This window comes from Triticum dicoccoides, chromosome 5B, assembly GCF_002162155.2.
Source record: "Triticum dicoccoides isolate Atlit2015 ecotype Zavitan chromosome 5B, WEW_v2.0, whole genome shotgun sequence".
NCBI lineage: Eukaryota > Viridiplantae > Streptophyta > Magnoliopsida > Poales > Poaceae > Triticum > Triticum dicoccoides.
In genome coordinates, this window is record NC_041389.1 from 688,710,267 (window position 1) to 688,726,663 (window position 16,397).

Below are 16,397 nucleotides of genomic sequence, written 5' to 3' on the forward strand. Positions count from 1 at the left end.
ATGCCAATTCCATTGCTCTCTTCAAGTACCCCAAAGAAATTTGAGATTGCATTGAGGAGATATTTGAAGGTGATGACAATGTTCAGAGATCTAGGTTGGCCTTCTTAGTCAATTTGTCCACAAGGAATGATATAGAGACCACTAAAGAGGTGTTCCGGAGATTGAAGACACTTGTGTTGGATTCAAGAAACTTTGGTTGCACATGGGTGGATGACAACTTCATCAAGGACAAATTTATTGGAGCCATGGTCTTTACGGATCATGCTATGGTCATAATGATCCACCAATGACCGAATGACTCCCAAACAAGTTGTGTCTACTTTTCACCACCCATACTCTTTTGGAGACCAAGTCCAAGAACACAATGGCGATTGATCAAGGAAGAAAGAACTCCAATGTAATGCTAAAGACCAAGAAGGTGGTTGTGCGTGCTACGAGAGAAGAAGTTGAAGAAGATGTTGATACCTCATTCCAGGCTAATGACTTTGAGGAAAACTTGACCCTTTAGGTCAAGAAATATTCAGGCACCATGGCAAACAAGGGAAAAGAATATTAAGGGAAGATCCTTTGAGAGAAGAAAGTGTCACAATCTTATTAATGTTATATGCAAAACGTTTCTTTTTGCCCGACTGATTTCACTCCTGCATCATCCGTCTCGCGAGCCGTCCGATCAAAGTTGATTGTGTTTTACCACTCGTATGCCGCACGTCCACTGGAGGTCCACGCATCACCGTCTGCATTATCTCTAGTGCAGCAACAAGAGCCACTTGTTCTCCCCCATAGATAGGATCCCTGATTTTTCTCTTCGTATCTGAATCCCTCTTCGACCTTTTGCCATGGCCCTCGTCGGAGTAGCAGCAAGCGGCATGCAATGTTGGGAAATGTAGTAGTTTCAAAAAAATTCCTACGCACACGCAAGATCATGGTGATGCATAGCAACGAGAGGGGAGAGTGTCGTCCACGTACCCTCGTAGACCGTAAGCGGAAGTGTTATGACAACGCAGTTGATGTAGTCGTACGTCTTCACGATCGACCGATCCTCGTACCGAATGTACGACAACTCTGTGATCTACACACGTTCAGCTCGGTGACGTCCCACAAACTCACGATCCAGTAGAGCTTCGAGGGAGAGTTCCATCAGCACAATGGCGTGATGACGGTATTGATGAAGCTACCGACGCAGGGCTTCACCTAAGCACCGCTACGATATGACCGATGTGGATTATGGTGGAGGGGGCACCGCACACGGCTAAAGATCAATGATCAACTTGTGTCCTGGGGTGCCCCCTGCCCCCGTATATAAAGGAGCTAGGGGGAGGGGGCAGCCAAGGAGGAGGGCACGCCAAGGGGGGAGTCCTACTCCCACCGGGAGTAGGACTCCTTCTTTCCTAGTAGGAGTAGGAGAAGGGGGAAGGGAATGAGAGAGGAGGAAGGAAAGGGGGCGCCGCCCCCCTCCTTGTCCAATTCGGACTAGAGGGCGAGGGGCACGTGGCCTGCCCTGGCCGCCCCTCCTCTTCTCCACTAAGGCCCAATATGCCATTACACTCCCCAGGGGGTTCCAGTAACCCCCCGGTACTCCGGTATATGTCCGAACTTGCCCGGAACACTTCCGAAGTCCAAACATAGTCATCCAATATATCGATCTTTATGTCTCGACCATTTCGAGACTCCTCGTCATGTCCATGATCATATCCGGGACTCCGAACTACCTTTGGTACATCAAAACACATAAACTCATAATACCGATCGTCACCGAACGTTAAGCGTGCGGACCCTACGGGTTCGAGAACTATGTAGACATGATCGAGACACGTCTCCGGTCAATAACCAATAGCAGAACCTGGATGCTCATATTGGATCCTATATATTCTATGAAGATCTTTATCGGTCAAACCGCATAACAACATATGTTGTTCCCTTTGTCATCAGTATGTTACTTGCCCGAGATTCGATCGTCGGTATCTCAATGCCTAGTTCAATCTCGTTACCGTCAAGTATATTTACTCGTTCCGTAATGCATCATCCCGCAACTAAATCATTAGTCACATTGCTTGCAAGGCTTATAGTGATGTGCATTACTGAGAGGGCCCAGAGATACCTCTCCAACAATCGGAGTGACAAATCCTAATCTTGATCTATGCCAACTCAACAAGTACCATCGGAGACACCTGTAGAGCACCTTTATAATCACCCAGTTATGTTGTGATGTTTGGTAGCACACAAAGTGTTCCTCCGGTATTCGGGAGTTGCATAATCTCATAGTCATAGGAACATGTATAAGTCATGAAGAAAGTAATAGCAACATACTAAACGATCAAGTGCTAAGCTAACGGAATGGGTCAAGTCAATCACATCATTCTCTAATGATGTGACCCCGTTAATCAAATGACAACTCATGTCTATGGCTAGGAAACTTAACCATCTTTGATTCAACGAGCTAGTTAATTAGATAGAGGCACACTAGTGACATTATATTTGCCTATATATTCACACATGTACTAAGTTTCCAGTTAATACAATTCTAGCATGAATAATAAACATTTATCATGATATAAGGAAATATAAATAACAACTTTATTATTGCCTCTAGGGCATATTTCCTTCAGTCTCCCACTTGCACTAGAGTCAATAATCTAGATTACACAGTAATGATTCTAACACCCATGGAGTCTTGGTGCTGATCATGTTTTGCTCGTGAGAGAGGCTTAGTCAACAGGCTGCAACATTCAGATCCGTATGTATCTTGCAAATCTCTATGTCTCCCTCCTTGACTTGATTGCGGATGGAATTGAAGCGTGTCTTGATGTGTTTGGTTCTCTTGTGAAATCTGGATTCCTTTGCCAAGGCAATTGCACCAGTATTGTCACAAAAGATTTTCATTGGACCCGATGCACTAGGTATGACACCTAGATCGGATATGAACTCCTTCATCCAGACTCCTTCATTTGCTGCTTCCGAAGCAGCTATGTACTTCGCTTCACACGTAGATCCCGCCATGACGTGTTTAGAAATGCACCAACTAACAGATCCACTGTTCAATATAAACACGTATCTGGTTTGTGACTTAGAGTCATCCGGATCAGTGTCAAAGATTGCATCGACGTAACCATTTACGACGAGCTCTTTGTCACCTTCATAAACGAGAAACATATCCTTAGTCCTTTTCAGGTATTTCACGATGTTCTTGACCGCTGTCCAGTGATCCACTCCTGGATTACTTTGGTACCTCCCTGCTAAACTAATAGCAAGGCACACATCAGGTCTGGTACACAGCATTGCATACATGATAGATCCTATGGCTGAAGCATAGGGAACACCTTTCATTTTTTCTCTATCTTCTGTAGTGGTCGGACATTGAGTCTGACTCAATTTCACACCTTGTAACACAGACAAGAACCATTTCTTGCTTGATCCATTTTGAACTTCTTCAAAACTTTATCAAGATATGTACTTTGTGAAAGTCCAATCAAGCGTCTCGATCTATCTCTATAGATCTTGATGCCCAATATATAAGCAGCTTCACCGAGGTCTTTCATTGAAAAACTTTTATTCAAGTATCCTTTTATGCTATCCAGAAATTCTATATCATTTCCAATCAACAATATGTCATCCACATATAATATTAGAAATGCTACAGAGCTCCCACTCACTTTCTTGTAAATACAGGCTTCTCCAAAAGTCTGTATAAAACCATATGCTTTGATCACACTATCAAAACGTTTATTCCAACTCTGAGATGCTTGTACCAGTCCATAAATAGATCGTTGGAGCTTGCACACTTTGTTAGCATCTTTTGGATTGATAAAACCTTCAGGTTGCATCATATACAACTCTTCTTCCAGAAATCCATTCAGGAATGCAGTCTTTACATCCATTTGCCAAATTTCATAATCATAAAATGCAGCAATTGCTAACATGATTCAGACAGACTTAAGCATCGCTATGGGTGGGAAAGTCTCATCGTAGTCAACTCCTTGAACTTGTCGAAAACATTTCCCAACAAGTCGAGCTTTGTAGATAGTAACATTACTGTCAGCTTCAGTCTTCTTCTTGAAGATCCATTTATTCTCGATGGCTTGCCGAGCATCGGGCAAGTCAACCAAAGTCCACACTTTGTTCTCATACATGGATCCTATCTCAGATTTCATGACCTCAAGCCATTTTGCGGAATCTGGGCTCATCAATGTTCCCTCATAGTTCGTAGGTTCGCCATGGTCAAGTAACATGACCTCTAGAATAGGATTACCGTACCACTCTGGTGCGGATCTTACTCTGGTTGACCTACGAGGTTCGGTAGTAACTTGATCTGAAGTTACACGATCATCATCATTAGCTTCCTCACTAATTGGTATAGGAGTCACAGGAACAGATTTCTGTAATGAACTACTTTCCAATAAGAGAGAAGGTACAGTTACCTCATCAAGTTCTACTTTCCTCCCACTCACTTCTTTCGAGAGAAACTACTTCTCTAGAAAGGATCCATTTTTATCAACAAATGTTTTGCCTTCGGATCTGTGATAGAAGGTGTACCCAATAGTCTCCTTTGGGTATCCTATGAAGACACATTTCTCTGATTTGGGTTCGAGCTTATCAGGTTGAAGCTTTTTCACATAAGCATCGCAACCCCAAACATTAAGAAACGACGACTTTGGTTTCTTGCCAAACCACAGTTCATAAGGCGGCGTCCCAACGTATTTAGATGGTGCCCTATTTAACGCGAATGCAACAGTATCTAAAGCATAACCCCAAAACGATAGCGGTAAATCAGTAAGAGAAATCATAGATCGCACCATATCTAATAAAGTGCGGTTACGACATTCGGACACACCATTACGCTGTGGTGTTCCGGGTGGCGTGAGTTGTGAAACTATTCCGCATTGTTTCAAATGAAGACCAAACTCGTAACTCAAATATTCTCCTCCACGATCAGATCATAGAAACTTTATTTTCTTGTTACGATGATTTTCTACTTCACTCTGAAATTCTTTGAACTTTTCAAATGTTTCAGACTTATGTTTCATTAAGTAGATATACCCATATCTGCTTAAATCATCTGTGAAGGTGAGAAAATAACGATACCCGCCGCGAGCTTCAATATTCATCAGACCACATACATCAATATGTATGATTTCCAACAAATTTGTTGCTCGCTCCATTGTTCCGGACAACGACGTTTTAGTCATCTTGCTCATCATGGTTCGCAAGTACCAAGTGATTCATAATCAAGTGATTCCAAAAGTCCATCACTATGGAGTTTCTTCATGCGTTTTACACCAATATGACCTAAACGACAGTGCCACAAATAAGTTGCACTATCATTATTAACTCCGCATCTTTTGGCTTCAACATTATGAATATGTGTATCACTATAATCGAGATTCAACAAAAATAGACCACTCTTTAAGGGTGCATGACCATAAAAGATATTACTCATATAAATAGAACAACCATTATTCTCAGATTTAAATGAATAACTGTCTCGCATCAAACAAAATCCAGATATAATGTTCATGCTCAATGCTGGTACCAAATAACAATTATTCATGTCTAAAACTAATCCCGAAGGTAGATGTAGAGGTAGCGTGCCGACGGCGACCACATCGACTTTGGAACCATTTCCCATGCACATCATCACCTCGTCCTTAGCCAATCTTCGCTTAATCCGTAGTCCCTATTTCGAGTTGCAAATATTAGCAACAGAACCAGTATCGAATACCCATGCGCTACTTCGAGCTTTAGTAAGGTACACATCAATAACATGTATATCACATATACCTTTGTTCACCTTGCCATCCTTCTTATCCGCCAAATACTTGGGGCACTTCCGCTTCTAGTGACCAGTCCCTTTGCAGTAGAAGCACTCAGTCTCAGGCTTAGGTCCAGACTTGGGTTTCTTCTCCTGAGCTGCAACTTGTTTGCCGTTCTTCTTGAAGTTCCCCTTCTTCTTCCCTTTACCCTTTTTCTTGAAACTGGTGGTCTTGTTGACCATCAACACTTGATGCTCCTTCTTGATTTCTAGCTCTGCAGCCTTTAGCTCGGGAATTGTCTTGTTCATACCTTCCATATTATAGTTCATCACGAAGCTCTTGTAGCTTGGTGGCAGTGATTGAAGAATTCTGTCAATGACACTATCATCCGGAAGATTAACTCCCAGTTGAATCAAGTGATTGTTATACCCAGACATTTTGAGTATATGCTCACTGACAGAACTATTCTCCTCCATCTTGCAGCCGTAGAACTTATTGGAGACTTCATATCTCTCAATCCGGGCATTTGCTTGAAATATTAACTTCAACTCTTGGAACATATTATATGCTCCATGTCGTTCAAAAAGTCGTTGAAGTCCCGGTTCTAAGCTGTAAAGCATGGCACACTGAACTATCGAGTAGTCATCAGCTTTGCTCTGCCAAACGTTCACAACGTTCGGCGTTGCTCCTACAGCGGGTCTTGCATCTAGCGGTGCTTTCAGGACGTAATTCTTTTGTGCAGCAATGAGGATAATCCTCAAGTTACGGACCCAGTCCGTGTAATTGCTACCACCATCTTTCAACTTAGCTTTCTCAAGGAGCGCATTAAAATTCAACGGAACAACAACATGGGCCATCTATTTACAACAACATAGATAAGCAAAATACTATCAGGTACTAAGTTCATGATAAATTAAAGTTCAATTAATCAAATTACTTAAGAACTCCCACTTAGATAGACATCCCTCTAATCATCTAAGTGATCACGTGATCCATATCAACTAAACCATGTCCGACCATCACGTGAGATGGAGTAGTTTTCAATGGTGAACATCACTATGTTGATCATATCTACTATATGATTCACGCTCGACCTTTTGATCTCAGTGTTCCGAGGCCATATCTGCATATGCTAGGCTCGTCAAGTTTAACCCGAGTATTTCTGCGTGTGCAAAACTGGCTTGCACCCGTTGTATGTGAACGTAGAGCTTATCACACCCGATCATCACCTGGTGTCTCGGCACGACGAACTTTGGCAACGGTGCATACTCAGGGAGAACACTTATACCTTGAAATTTAGTGAGAGATCATCTTATAATGCTACCGTCGATCTAAGCAAAATGAGATGCATAAAGTATAAACATCACATGCAATCAATATAAGTGATATGATATGGCCATCATCATCTTGTGCCTTTGATCTCCATTTCCAAAGCACCGTCATGATCACCATCGTCACCGGCGCGACACCTTGATCTCCATCGTAGCATCGTTGTAGTCTCGCCAACTATAGCTTCTACAACTATTGCTACCGCTTAGTGATAAAGTAAATCAATTACATGGCGATTGCATTTCATACAATAAAGCGACAACCATATGGCTCCCGCCAGTTGCCGATAACTTTGTTACAAAACATGATCATCTCATTCAATAAAATTTAGCATCATGTCTTGACCATATCACATCACAACATGCCCTGCAAAAACAAGTTAGACATCCTCTACTTTGTTGTTGCAAGTTTTACGTGGCTGCTACGGGCTGAGCAAGAACCGTTCTTACCTATGCATCAAAACCACAACGATATTTCGTCAAGTTAGTGCTGTTTTAACCTTCAACAAGGACTGGGTGTAGCCACACTCGATTCAACTAAAGTTGGAGAAACTGACACCCGCCAACCACCTGTGTGCGAAGCACGTCGGTAGAACCAGTCTTGCATAAGCGTACGCGTAATGTAGGTCCGGGCCGCTTCGTCCAATAATATCGCCGAATCAAAGTATGACATGCTGGTAAGCAGTATGACTTGTATTGCCCACAACTCACTTGTGTTCTACTCGTGCATATAACATCTACGCATAAACCTGGCTCGGATGCCATTGTTGGGAAACTTGTATTGCCCACAACTCACTTGTGTTCTACTCGTGCATATAACATCTACGCATAAATCTGGCTTGGATGCCATTGTTGGGAAACGTAGTAATTTCAAATAAATTCCTACGCACACGCAAGATCATGGTGATGCATAGCAACGAGAGGGGAGAGTGTCGTCCCCGTACCCTCGTAGACCGTAAGCGGAAGCGTTATGACAACGCGATTGATGTAGTCGTACGTCTTCACGATCGACCGATCCTAGTACCGAACGTACGACACCTCCGCGATCTGCACACGTTCAGCTCGGTGACGTCCCACGAACTCACGATCCAGTAGAGCTTCGATGGAGAGTTTCATCAGCACGACAGCGTGATGATGGTGTCGATGAAGCTACCGACGCAGGGCTTCGCCTAAGCACCGCTACGATATGACCGAGGTGGATTATGGTGGAGGGGGGCACCGCACACGGCTAAAGATCAATGATCAACTTGTGTCTTGGGGTGCCCCCTGCACCCGTATATAAAGGAGCTAGGGGGAATGCGGCCGGCCAAGGAGGAGGGCGCGCCAAGGGGGGAGTCCTACTCCCACCGGGAGTAGGACTCCTTCTTTCCTAGTAGGAGTAGGAGAAGGGGGAAGGGAAGGAGAGAGGAGGAAGGAAAGGGGGGCGTCGTCCCCCTCTTTGTCCAATTCGAATTAGAGGGGGAGGGGGCACGCGGCCTGCCCTGGCCGCCCCTCCTCTTCTCCACTAAGGCCTAATAGTCCCATTACACTCCCCGGGGGGTTACGGTAACCCTCCGATACTCCGGTATATGTCCGAACTTGCCCGGAACACTTCTGAAGTCCAAACATAGTCATCCAATATATCGATCTTTATGTCTCGACCACTTCGAGACTCCTCGTCATGGCCCTGATCATATCTCGGACTCCGAACTACCTTTGGTACATCAAAACACATGAACTCATAATACCGATCGTCACCGAACGTTAAGCGTGCGGACCCTACGGGTTCGAGAACTATGTAGACATGATCGAGACACATCTCCGATCAATAACCAATAGCGGAACCTGGATGCTCATATTGGCTCCTACATATTCTACGAAGATCTTTATCGGTCAAACCGCATAACAACATACGTTGTTCCCTTTGTCATCGGTATGTTACTTGCCCGAGATTCGATCGTCGGTATCTCAATACCTAGTTCAATCTTGTTACCGGCAAGTCTCTTTACTCGTTCCGTAATGCATCATCCCGCAACTAACTCATTAGTCACATTGCTTGCAAGGCTTATAGTGATGTGCATTACCGAGAGGGCCCAGAGATACCTCTCCGACAATCGGAGTGACAAATCCTAATCTTGATCTATGCCAACTCAACAAGTACCATCAGAGACACCTGTAGAGCACCTTTATAATCACCCAGTTATGTTGTGACGTTTGGTAACATACAAAGTGTTCCTGCGGTATTCGGGAGTTGCATAATCTCATAGTCATAGGAACATGTATAAGTCATGAAGAAAGCAATAGCAACATACTAAACGATCAAGTGCTAAGCTAACGGAATGGGTCAAGTCAATCACATCATTCTCTAATGATGTGATCCCATTAATCAAATGACAACTCATGTCTATGGCTAGGAAACTTAACCATCTTTGATTCAACGAGCTAGTTAATTAAGTAGAGGCATACTAGTGACATTCTATTTGTCTATATATTCACACATGTACTATGTTTCCGGTTAATACAATTCTAGCATGAATAATAAACAGTTATCATGATATAAGGAAATATAAATAACAACTTTATTATTGCCTCTAGGGCATATTTCCTTCAGTCTCCCACTTGCACTAGAGTCAATAATCTAGATTACACAGTAATGATTCTAACACCCAAGGAGTCTTGGTGCTGATCATGTTTTGCTCGTGAGAGAGGCTTAGTCAACGGGCTGCAACATTCAGATCCATATGTATCTTGCAAATCTATATGTCTCCCTCCTTGACTTGATTGCGGATGGAATTGAAGTGTCTCTTGATGTGTTTGGTTCTCTTGTGAAATCTGGATTCCTTTGCCAAGGCAATTGCACCAGTATTGTCACAAAAGATTTTCATTGGACCCGATGCACTAGGTATGACACCTAGATCGGATATGAACTCCTTCATCCAGACTCCTTCATTTGCTGCTTCCGAAGAAGCTATGTACTTCGCTTCACACGTAGATCCCGCCACGACGCTTTGTTTAGAATTGCACCAACTAACAGCTCCACTCTTCAATATAAACACGTATCCGGTTTGTGACTTAGAGCCACCCGGATCAGTGTCAAAGCTTGCATCGACGTAACCATTTACGACGAGCTCTTTGTCACCTCCATAAACGAGAAACATATCCTTAGTCCTTTTCAGGTATTTCAGGATGTTCTTGACTGTTGTCCCGTGATCCACTCCTGGATTACTTTGGTACCTCCCTGCTAAACTAATAGCAAGGCACACATCAGGTCTGGTACATAGTTGCATACATGATAGACCCTATGGCTGAAGCATAGGGAACACCTTTCATTTTTTTCTCTATCTTCTGTAGTGGTCGGGCATTGAGTCTGACTCAACTTCACACCTTGTAACACAGGCAAGAACCCTTTCTTTGCTTGATCCATTTTGAACTTCTTCAAAACTTTATCAAGGTATGTACTTTGTGAAAGTCCAATCAAGCGTCTTGATCTATCTCTATAGATCTTGATGCCCAATATATAAGCAGCTTCACGGAGGTCTTTCATTGAAAAACTTTTATTCAAGTATCCTTTTATGCTATCCAGAAATTCTATATCATTTCCAATCAACAATATGTCATCCACATATAATATTAGAAATGCTACAGAGCTCCCACTCACTTTCTTGTAAATACAGACTTCTCCAAAAGTCTATATAAAACCATATGCTTTGATCACACTATCAACACGTTTATTCCAACTCCGAGATGCTTGTACCAGTCCATAAATGGATCGCTGGAGCTTGCACACTTTGTTAGCATCTTTTGGATTGATAAAACCTTCAAGTTGCATCATATACAACTCTTCTTCCAGAAATCCATTCAGGAATGCAGTCTTTATATGCATTTGCCAAATTTCATAATCATAAAAAGTAGCAATTGCTAACATGATTCAGACGGACTTAAGCACCGCTATGGGTGAGAAAGTCTCATCGTACTCAACTCCTTGAACTTGTCGAAAACCTTTCGCAACAAGTCGAGCTTTGTAGACAGTAACATTATTGTCAGTGTCAGTCTTCTTCTTGAAGATCCATTTATTCTCGATGGCTTGTCGAGCATCGGGCAAGTCAACCAAAGTCCACACTTTGTTCTCATACATGGATCCTATCTCAGATTTCATGGCCTCAAGCCATTTTGCGGAATCTGGGCTCATCATTGCTTCCTCATAGTTCGTAGGTTCCCCATGGCCAAGTAACATGACCTCCAGAATAGAATTACCGTACCACTCTGGTGCGGATCTTACTCTGGTTGACCTGCGAGGTTCGGTAGTAACTTGATCTGAAGTTACACGATCATCATCATTAGCTTCCTCACTAATTGGTGTAGGAGTCACAGGAACAGATTTCTGTGATGAACTACTTTCCAACAAGGGAGCATGTACAGTTACCTCATCAAGTTCTACTTTCCTCCCACTCACTTATTTTGAGAGAAACTCCTTCTCTAGAAAGGATCCATTTTTAGCAACAAATGTTTTGCCTTCGGATCTGTGATAGAAGGTGTCACATCCCTGGTCCTGTTATGCACTAGGCTAGACCCTCATGTGTGCATCATGTTTAAATTCAAATGAAATTTGAATTGAGGGATTTTCAAAGCCTCAGAAACCTTCTAAAAATGATCAACATTAAAATCTTCTCAAAGAAGTCCAAGAAAATGTTCCTCTTAGCCTCTGAAAATATTGCATAGAGGTAAAACTCAAATCAATATTTTTGGTATCTCAGAGTTAATTATTTTGGGCCTTTGATTTAAATAAATAACTATTTGCATTGGATATATATTTGATATATAAATAATATATGTCCAATAATACTTGAACATTTTATGTGGTTTGGTATATTTTAGTTCTAGCCACATAACTATTTTCAGGATTTTATAAAATGGTTTAGTATTTTACTAAACTAAAACAACACAGAACAAAATAAATAAATAAAAACAGAAATAGGAAAAGCAGAGAGGAGAGAAACCTTACCTGGCGCTCACCTGGTAGCCCAGCCGGCCCAGCTCCTGTGCGGCCCAGCCCACCAGGCGTTCCCCCCCTGTCGTCTTCCTCCCCTCGCCCCGAAGCAGCTCGGTGGCGAGCGCTGGCGATGCCCCGGCCACCTCCTGCTTGCCGCCTTCCTCTCGTCGCCCTGGACCCCGTCCGCGACGCCACGCAACCCCCCGACCCATCTCACTCTCCTCGCTCCTTCCCCCCCTCCTCTGTTTCTCGCACGCAGCCATCGAGCGGAGCTCGTCGCCGCCGTCCACTGCCACCACGGCCACCGGGCCTCCCTCGCTTCCCCGACTAGCCCACAAGCTCCGCCACTCCGTCCTCGACCCACCTCACCAAGCCTTGCCCCTCCAGAAGCCCCCGAACGGCCTCACCGGGCTCGTCTTCTACCTCGGACCCGCCGGCCATCACCGTCAAATTCGTCGGCTCCGGACCGTCCCCGACCTCGCCGAGGCCACCGCTGCACCCGCTGTGAGCTCCGCCACCGTTTCCCCCTCTTTCCCTCTTCGTTTGATTGCCGTAGCCGTCGCCCCCTTGATGACCGAGATGCACCGCCGCCTGAGCTCGCCGTCGCCGATGCTCCGGTGACCAAATGGTCACCCTGGAGTGTCCAACCTACTCCTCGCAATGCGTAGCACCCTTCTAGCCCCTTGCCCTGCTCTTCTACGCACTAGAACGCGATCCCGCACGCAACCGAACTCCGGCGGCCACCTAAGTCGTCGCCGACGCCGATTCCGGCCACCCCGACCCCAGCTAACTCCACCAAGAGCTTCGGCTCGTCCCCAACTCCACCTAGATGCCCTCCGCGGCCCTTTTGGTCGTCGGAGTGGCCAAAACCACTCTCGCCGCCGCGTCGGGCTCGCCGGCGGCTAAACGCCGGCGCAGCTGACGTCGACTTTGACCACGGGTGGGCCCTGGTTGACTCCGATGAGTCACTGACAGGTGGGGCCCAGCCCTGTTAATTAACCCAGTTTAGTTTAATTAAATTCTAACTAAACTAATTTCACTGACACGCGGGACCCACTGTCAGGTTTGACCGGACAGTGACCTGTTGACCTGCTGACATCACTATGAGGTCATGCTGACGCAATAATTCCTTTCTGGAATTTAAATAAATCTTAAATGATTTAATAATTTCAAAAAATAGCTAAACTTCAATAAATCATAGAAAATTAACCGTAACTCCAAATTAAATAATTTATATATGAAAAATTATCAGAAAAATTCAAGGAATCCATCTGTACCATTTTCATGCATGTTAGAACAACTTATAGCTGCTGTATAGCACAAATCAATTAAATGGCATTTGAATAATCACATATGGAGTTTGAATTTGAATCTTGAATTCAAACCAACCCCATTTAACTTGTTGCTAGATGCATTAGCCCAAAACACATTCATATTGCCAGGTCATAGCATGCATCATATTGTGCATTGCATTGATCGTGTTTCCTCTGTGTTTGCCGGTGTTGTTCCCCCTCGATAGACGTTGTACCGATGATGTGATCGTTGACACTGATGAAGACTCAATGTTATCTTCAGAAGTGCCAGGCAAGCAAAACCCCCTTGTTCATTCCAATAAAATCCTACTCTCTCGCCCTGCTCTCTTTTACTGCATTAGGACAACATCGATTCAACTGTTATTTGCTGCGGTAGTTGAACCCCTTTATCCTTTGCATGACCTGTCATTACCACAGTAAATAGATGAAACCCACTAGCATGAGTAGGAGTTGTTTGAGCCCTGTTGTGCCTACTCATTCATGCTTGTTTGTCATGCCTGCTACTGCTTAGAGTTGAGTCAGGTCTGATTCATCGGGAATGAATCAGAGGTGTGTGAACATGTCCTACTGTGTGTGAGCTAAGTGTGTGAACACGATTTGGTAAAGGTAGCGGTGAGAGGCCATGTAGGAGTACATGGTGGGTTGTCTCATTGCAGCCGTCCTCAGGAACTGAGTTCTGTGTTTGTGATCCATGATTCAGATACTACCATACATTGGGCCCTGAAATATGACCCCGCTCGACTTCTTATTCACCCTAGTCCTCTGTCCAGGAGTTGCAAGTAGTTTCTGGTGTTTGTAGCTTACTGGAGGCCGTGGACAGCGCTGACCGTAGGGGTGGGCTGTGATGCGGTAGGTACGTGGCACGGTGTACCGGATGCCCGTTTGGTATCTCGGGAACCCTGTTCACATCGTTTGGGGCTATGAGCGAAACTCCGGCCGGATCTCCTCATGGATGGAACCCGAATAGGAGATAAACCTGGACTAGAGACTTGAGTGTTTAGGTAGGTCGTGGTCTACACCCACGTCGGCTTTCGCTTGAAGTCTGCCGAGCACATGTCGTGTGCAGACGCTAAGTGGTGGAAACATGTATGAAGAAGTACACCCCTGCAGGGTTAACATCATCTATTCGAATAGCTGTGTCCGCGGAAAAGGACTTCTGGGTTGCTTATATCAGTTCATAGACAAGTGAAAGTGGATACTCTAAAATACGCAAGATAAGCGTGAGTGCTATGGATGGCGCTCTCGTAGGGAGACGGGAGTGGATCCATAGTGGTGTATTGATATGGTGAATATGTGGACTCGTGTGCGCCACCTCAAAAGAGTTACTTGCAGTCGTAGTTCAGGTTAGCCACCGAGTCAAAGCTGGCTTGCTGCAGTTAAACCCCACCATCCCCTTTGTTGATAATGATGCATATGTAGTTAGTTCTGATGTAAGTCTTGCTGGGTACATTTGTACTCACGTTTGCCTATTTTATGTTTTTGCAGAGAGACTTCGGTCTCACTAGTAGTTTCGCGTGGACTTCGACGTTTAGCTTGTTACCTTAGCTACGATCTTGTGCCCCGGCAGGATCTGGTAGATAGTCAGGCTTCTCAGCCTTTTTCAGTTATAGATTTCTGTACTCAGACATGATAGCTTCCGCTTGTGCTTTGATTTGTATGCTCTGATTGTTGGGTCATGAGACCCATGTTTGTAATATCTCGCTCCTCGGAGCCTAATGAATAAATACTTGATGTCGTAGAGTCATGTTGTGATGCCATGTTGTATTTGCACATATCGGGCATACTGTGTGTATGTTATTGAAATGCTTGGTATGTGTGGGATCTGACTATCTAGTTGTTTATCCTTAGTAGCCCCTCTTACCGGGAAATGTCTCCTAGTGTTTCCACCGAACCATGGTAGCTTGCTACTGCTCCGGAACACTTAGGCTGGCCGGCATGTGTCCCTCTTCGTTCCTGTGTCTGTCCCTTCGGGGAAATGTCACGCGATGAATACCGGAGTCCTGTTAGCCCGCTACAGCCCGGTTCACCGGAGTCCTGCTAGCCCAGTGCTACAGCCTGGATTCACTCGCTGATGACCGACACGTTCGATGCTGGGTCATGGATGCCTGTCCCTGTAAGTCTGTGCCACTTTGGGTTTACGACTAGCCATGTCAGCCCGGGCTCCTTATCATATGGATGCTAGTGACACTGTCATATACGTGTGCCAAAAGACGCAAACGGTCCCGGGCAAAGGTAAGGCGACACCCGTGGAAATACCGTGCGTGAGGCCGCAAAGTGATATGAGGTGTTACATGCTGGATCGATGTGGCATTGAGTCGGGGTCCTGACAGCGTTGGTATCAGAGCTTGACTGCCTGTAGGATTACCAAGCCAACTGGTCGAAGTTGAGTCTAGAAATTCTTTAGTTATATAAGGGAATTGATTGTGGGATGGAACGTAAGGCTCTTTTTACTCCTTATACCTCATGGCCTTCTGATCTGAGTCATCATCTTCTCTTCTACAGGGATTAAGAACTAGGCTATCTCTTCTTTCCATCAGGATCACGTGTTACTAATCCGTAGACTTATAAGATTGTTGGATTAAGCCTTAGTTCAGTTTCTACCTCTGTATGTTAATTATTGATCTTGAGACCTTGATATTGTGCTTCTGAGTGGTTATGCCACCATTTTTGTGAATGTCTCAAATCTTTTCTGAGCATTTACAGCCGTTATGCTGTCCGAGTCATCCCAGGTTTCTAAATAGTCTGAAGCATTTGCAAAATCCCTTCCTCCCGTTCCGATGTTCCTTTGGGCCAGATTACCCACACTAACCGGTGCGTTGAGGTAATTTATTACCTTGACATATATGTTGGAGCTACTATTATGACCCTAGGTGTTTTAGGGAGTCACCTAGTAATCTAGCAACGTTTTGCGTCCCACTGTGATGATTCTGGCCTTTATTCTCGAAAGCATTCCGTGATGCTACTTAGTAGTAGGTATTCTATTCCTGGGTTTTGAACCCGAGATTCACTCTACTTACTTCATGTTGATAGTGTTTGCTAG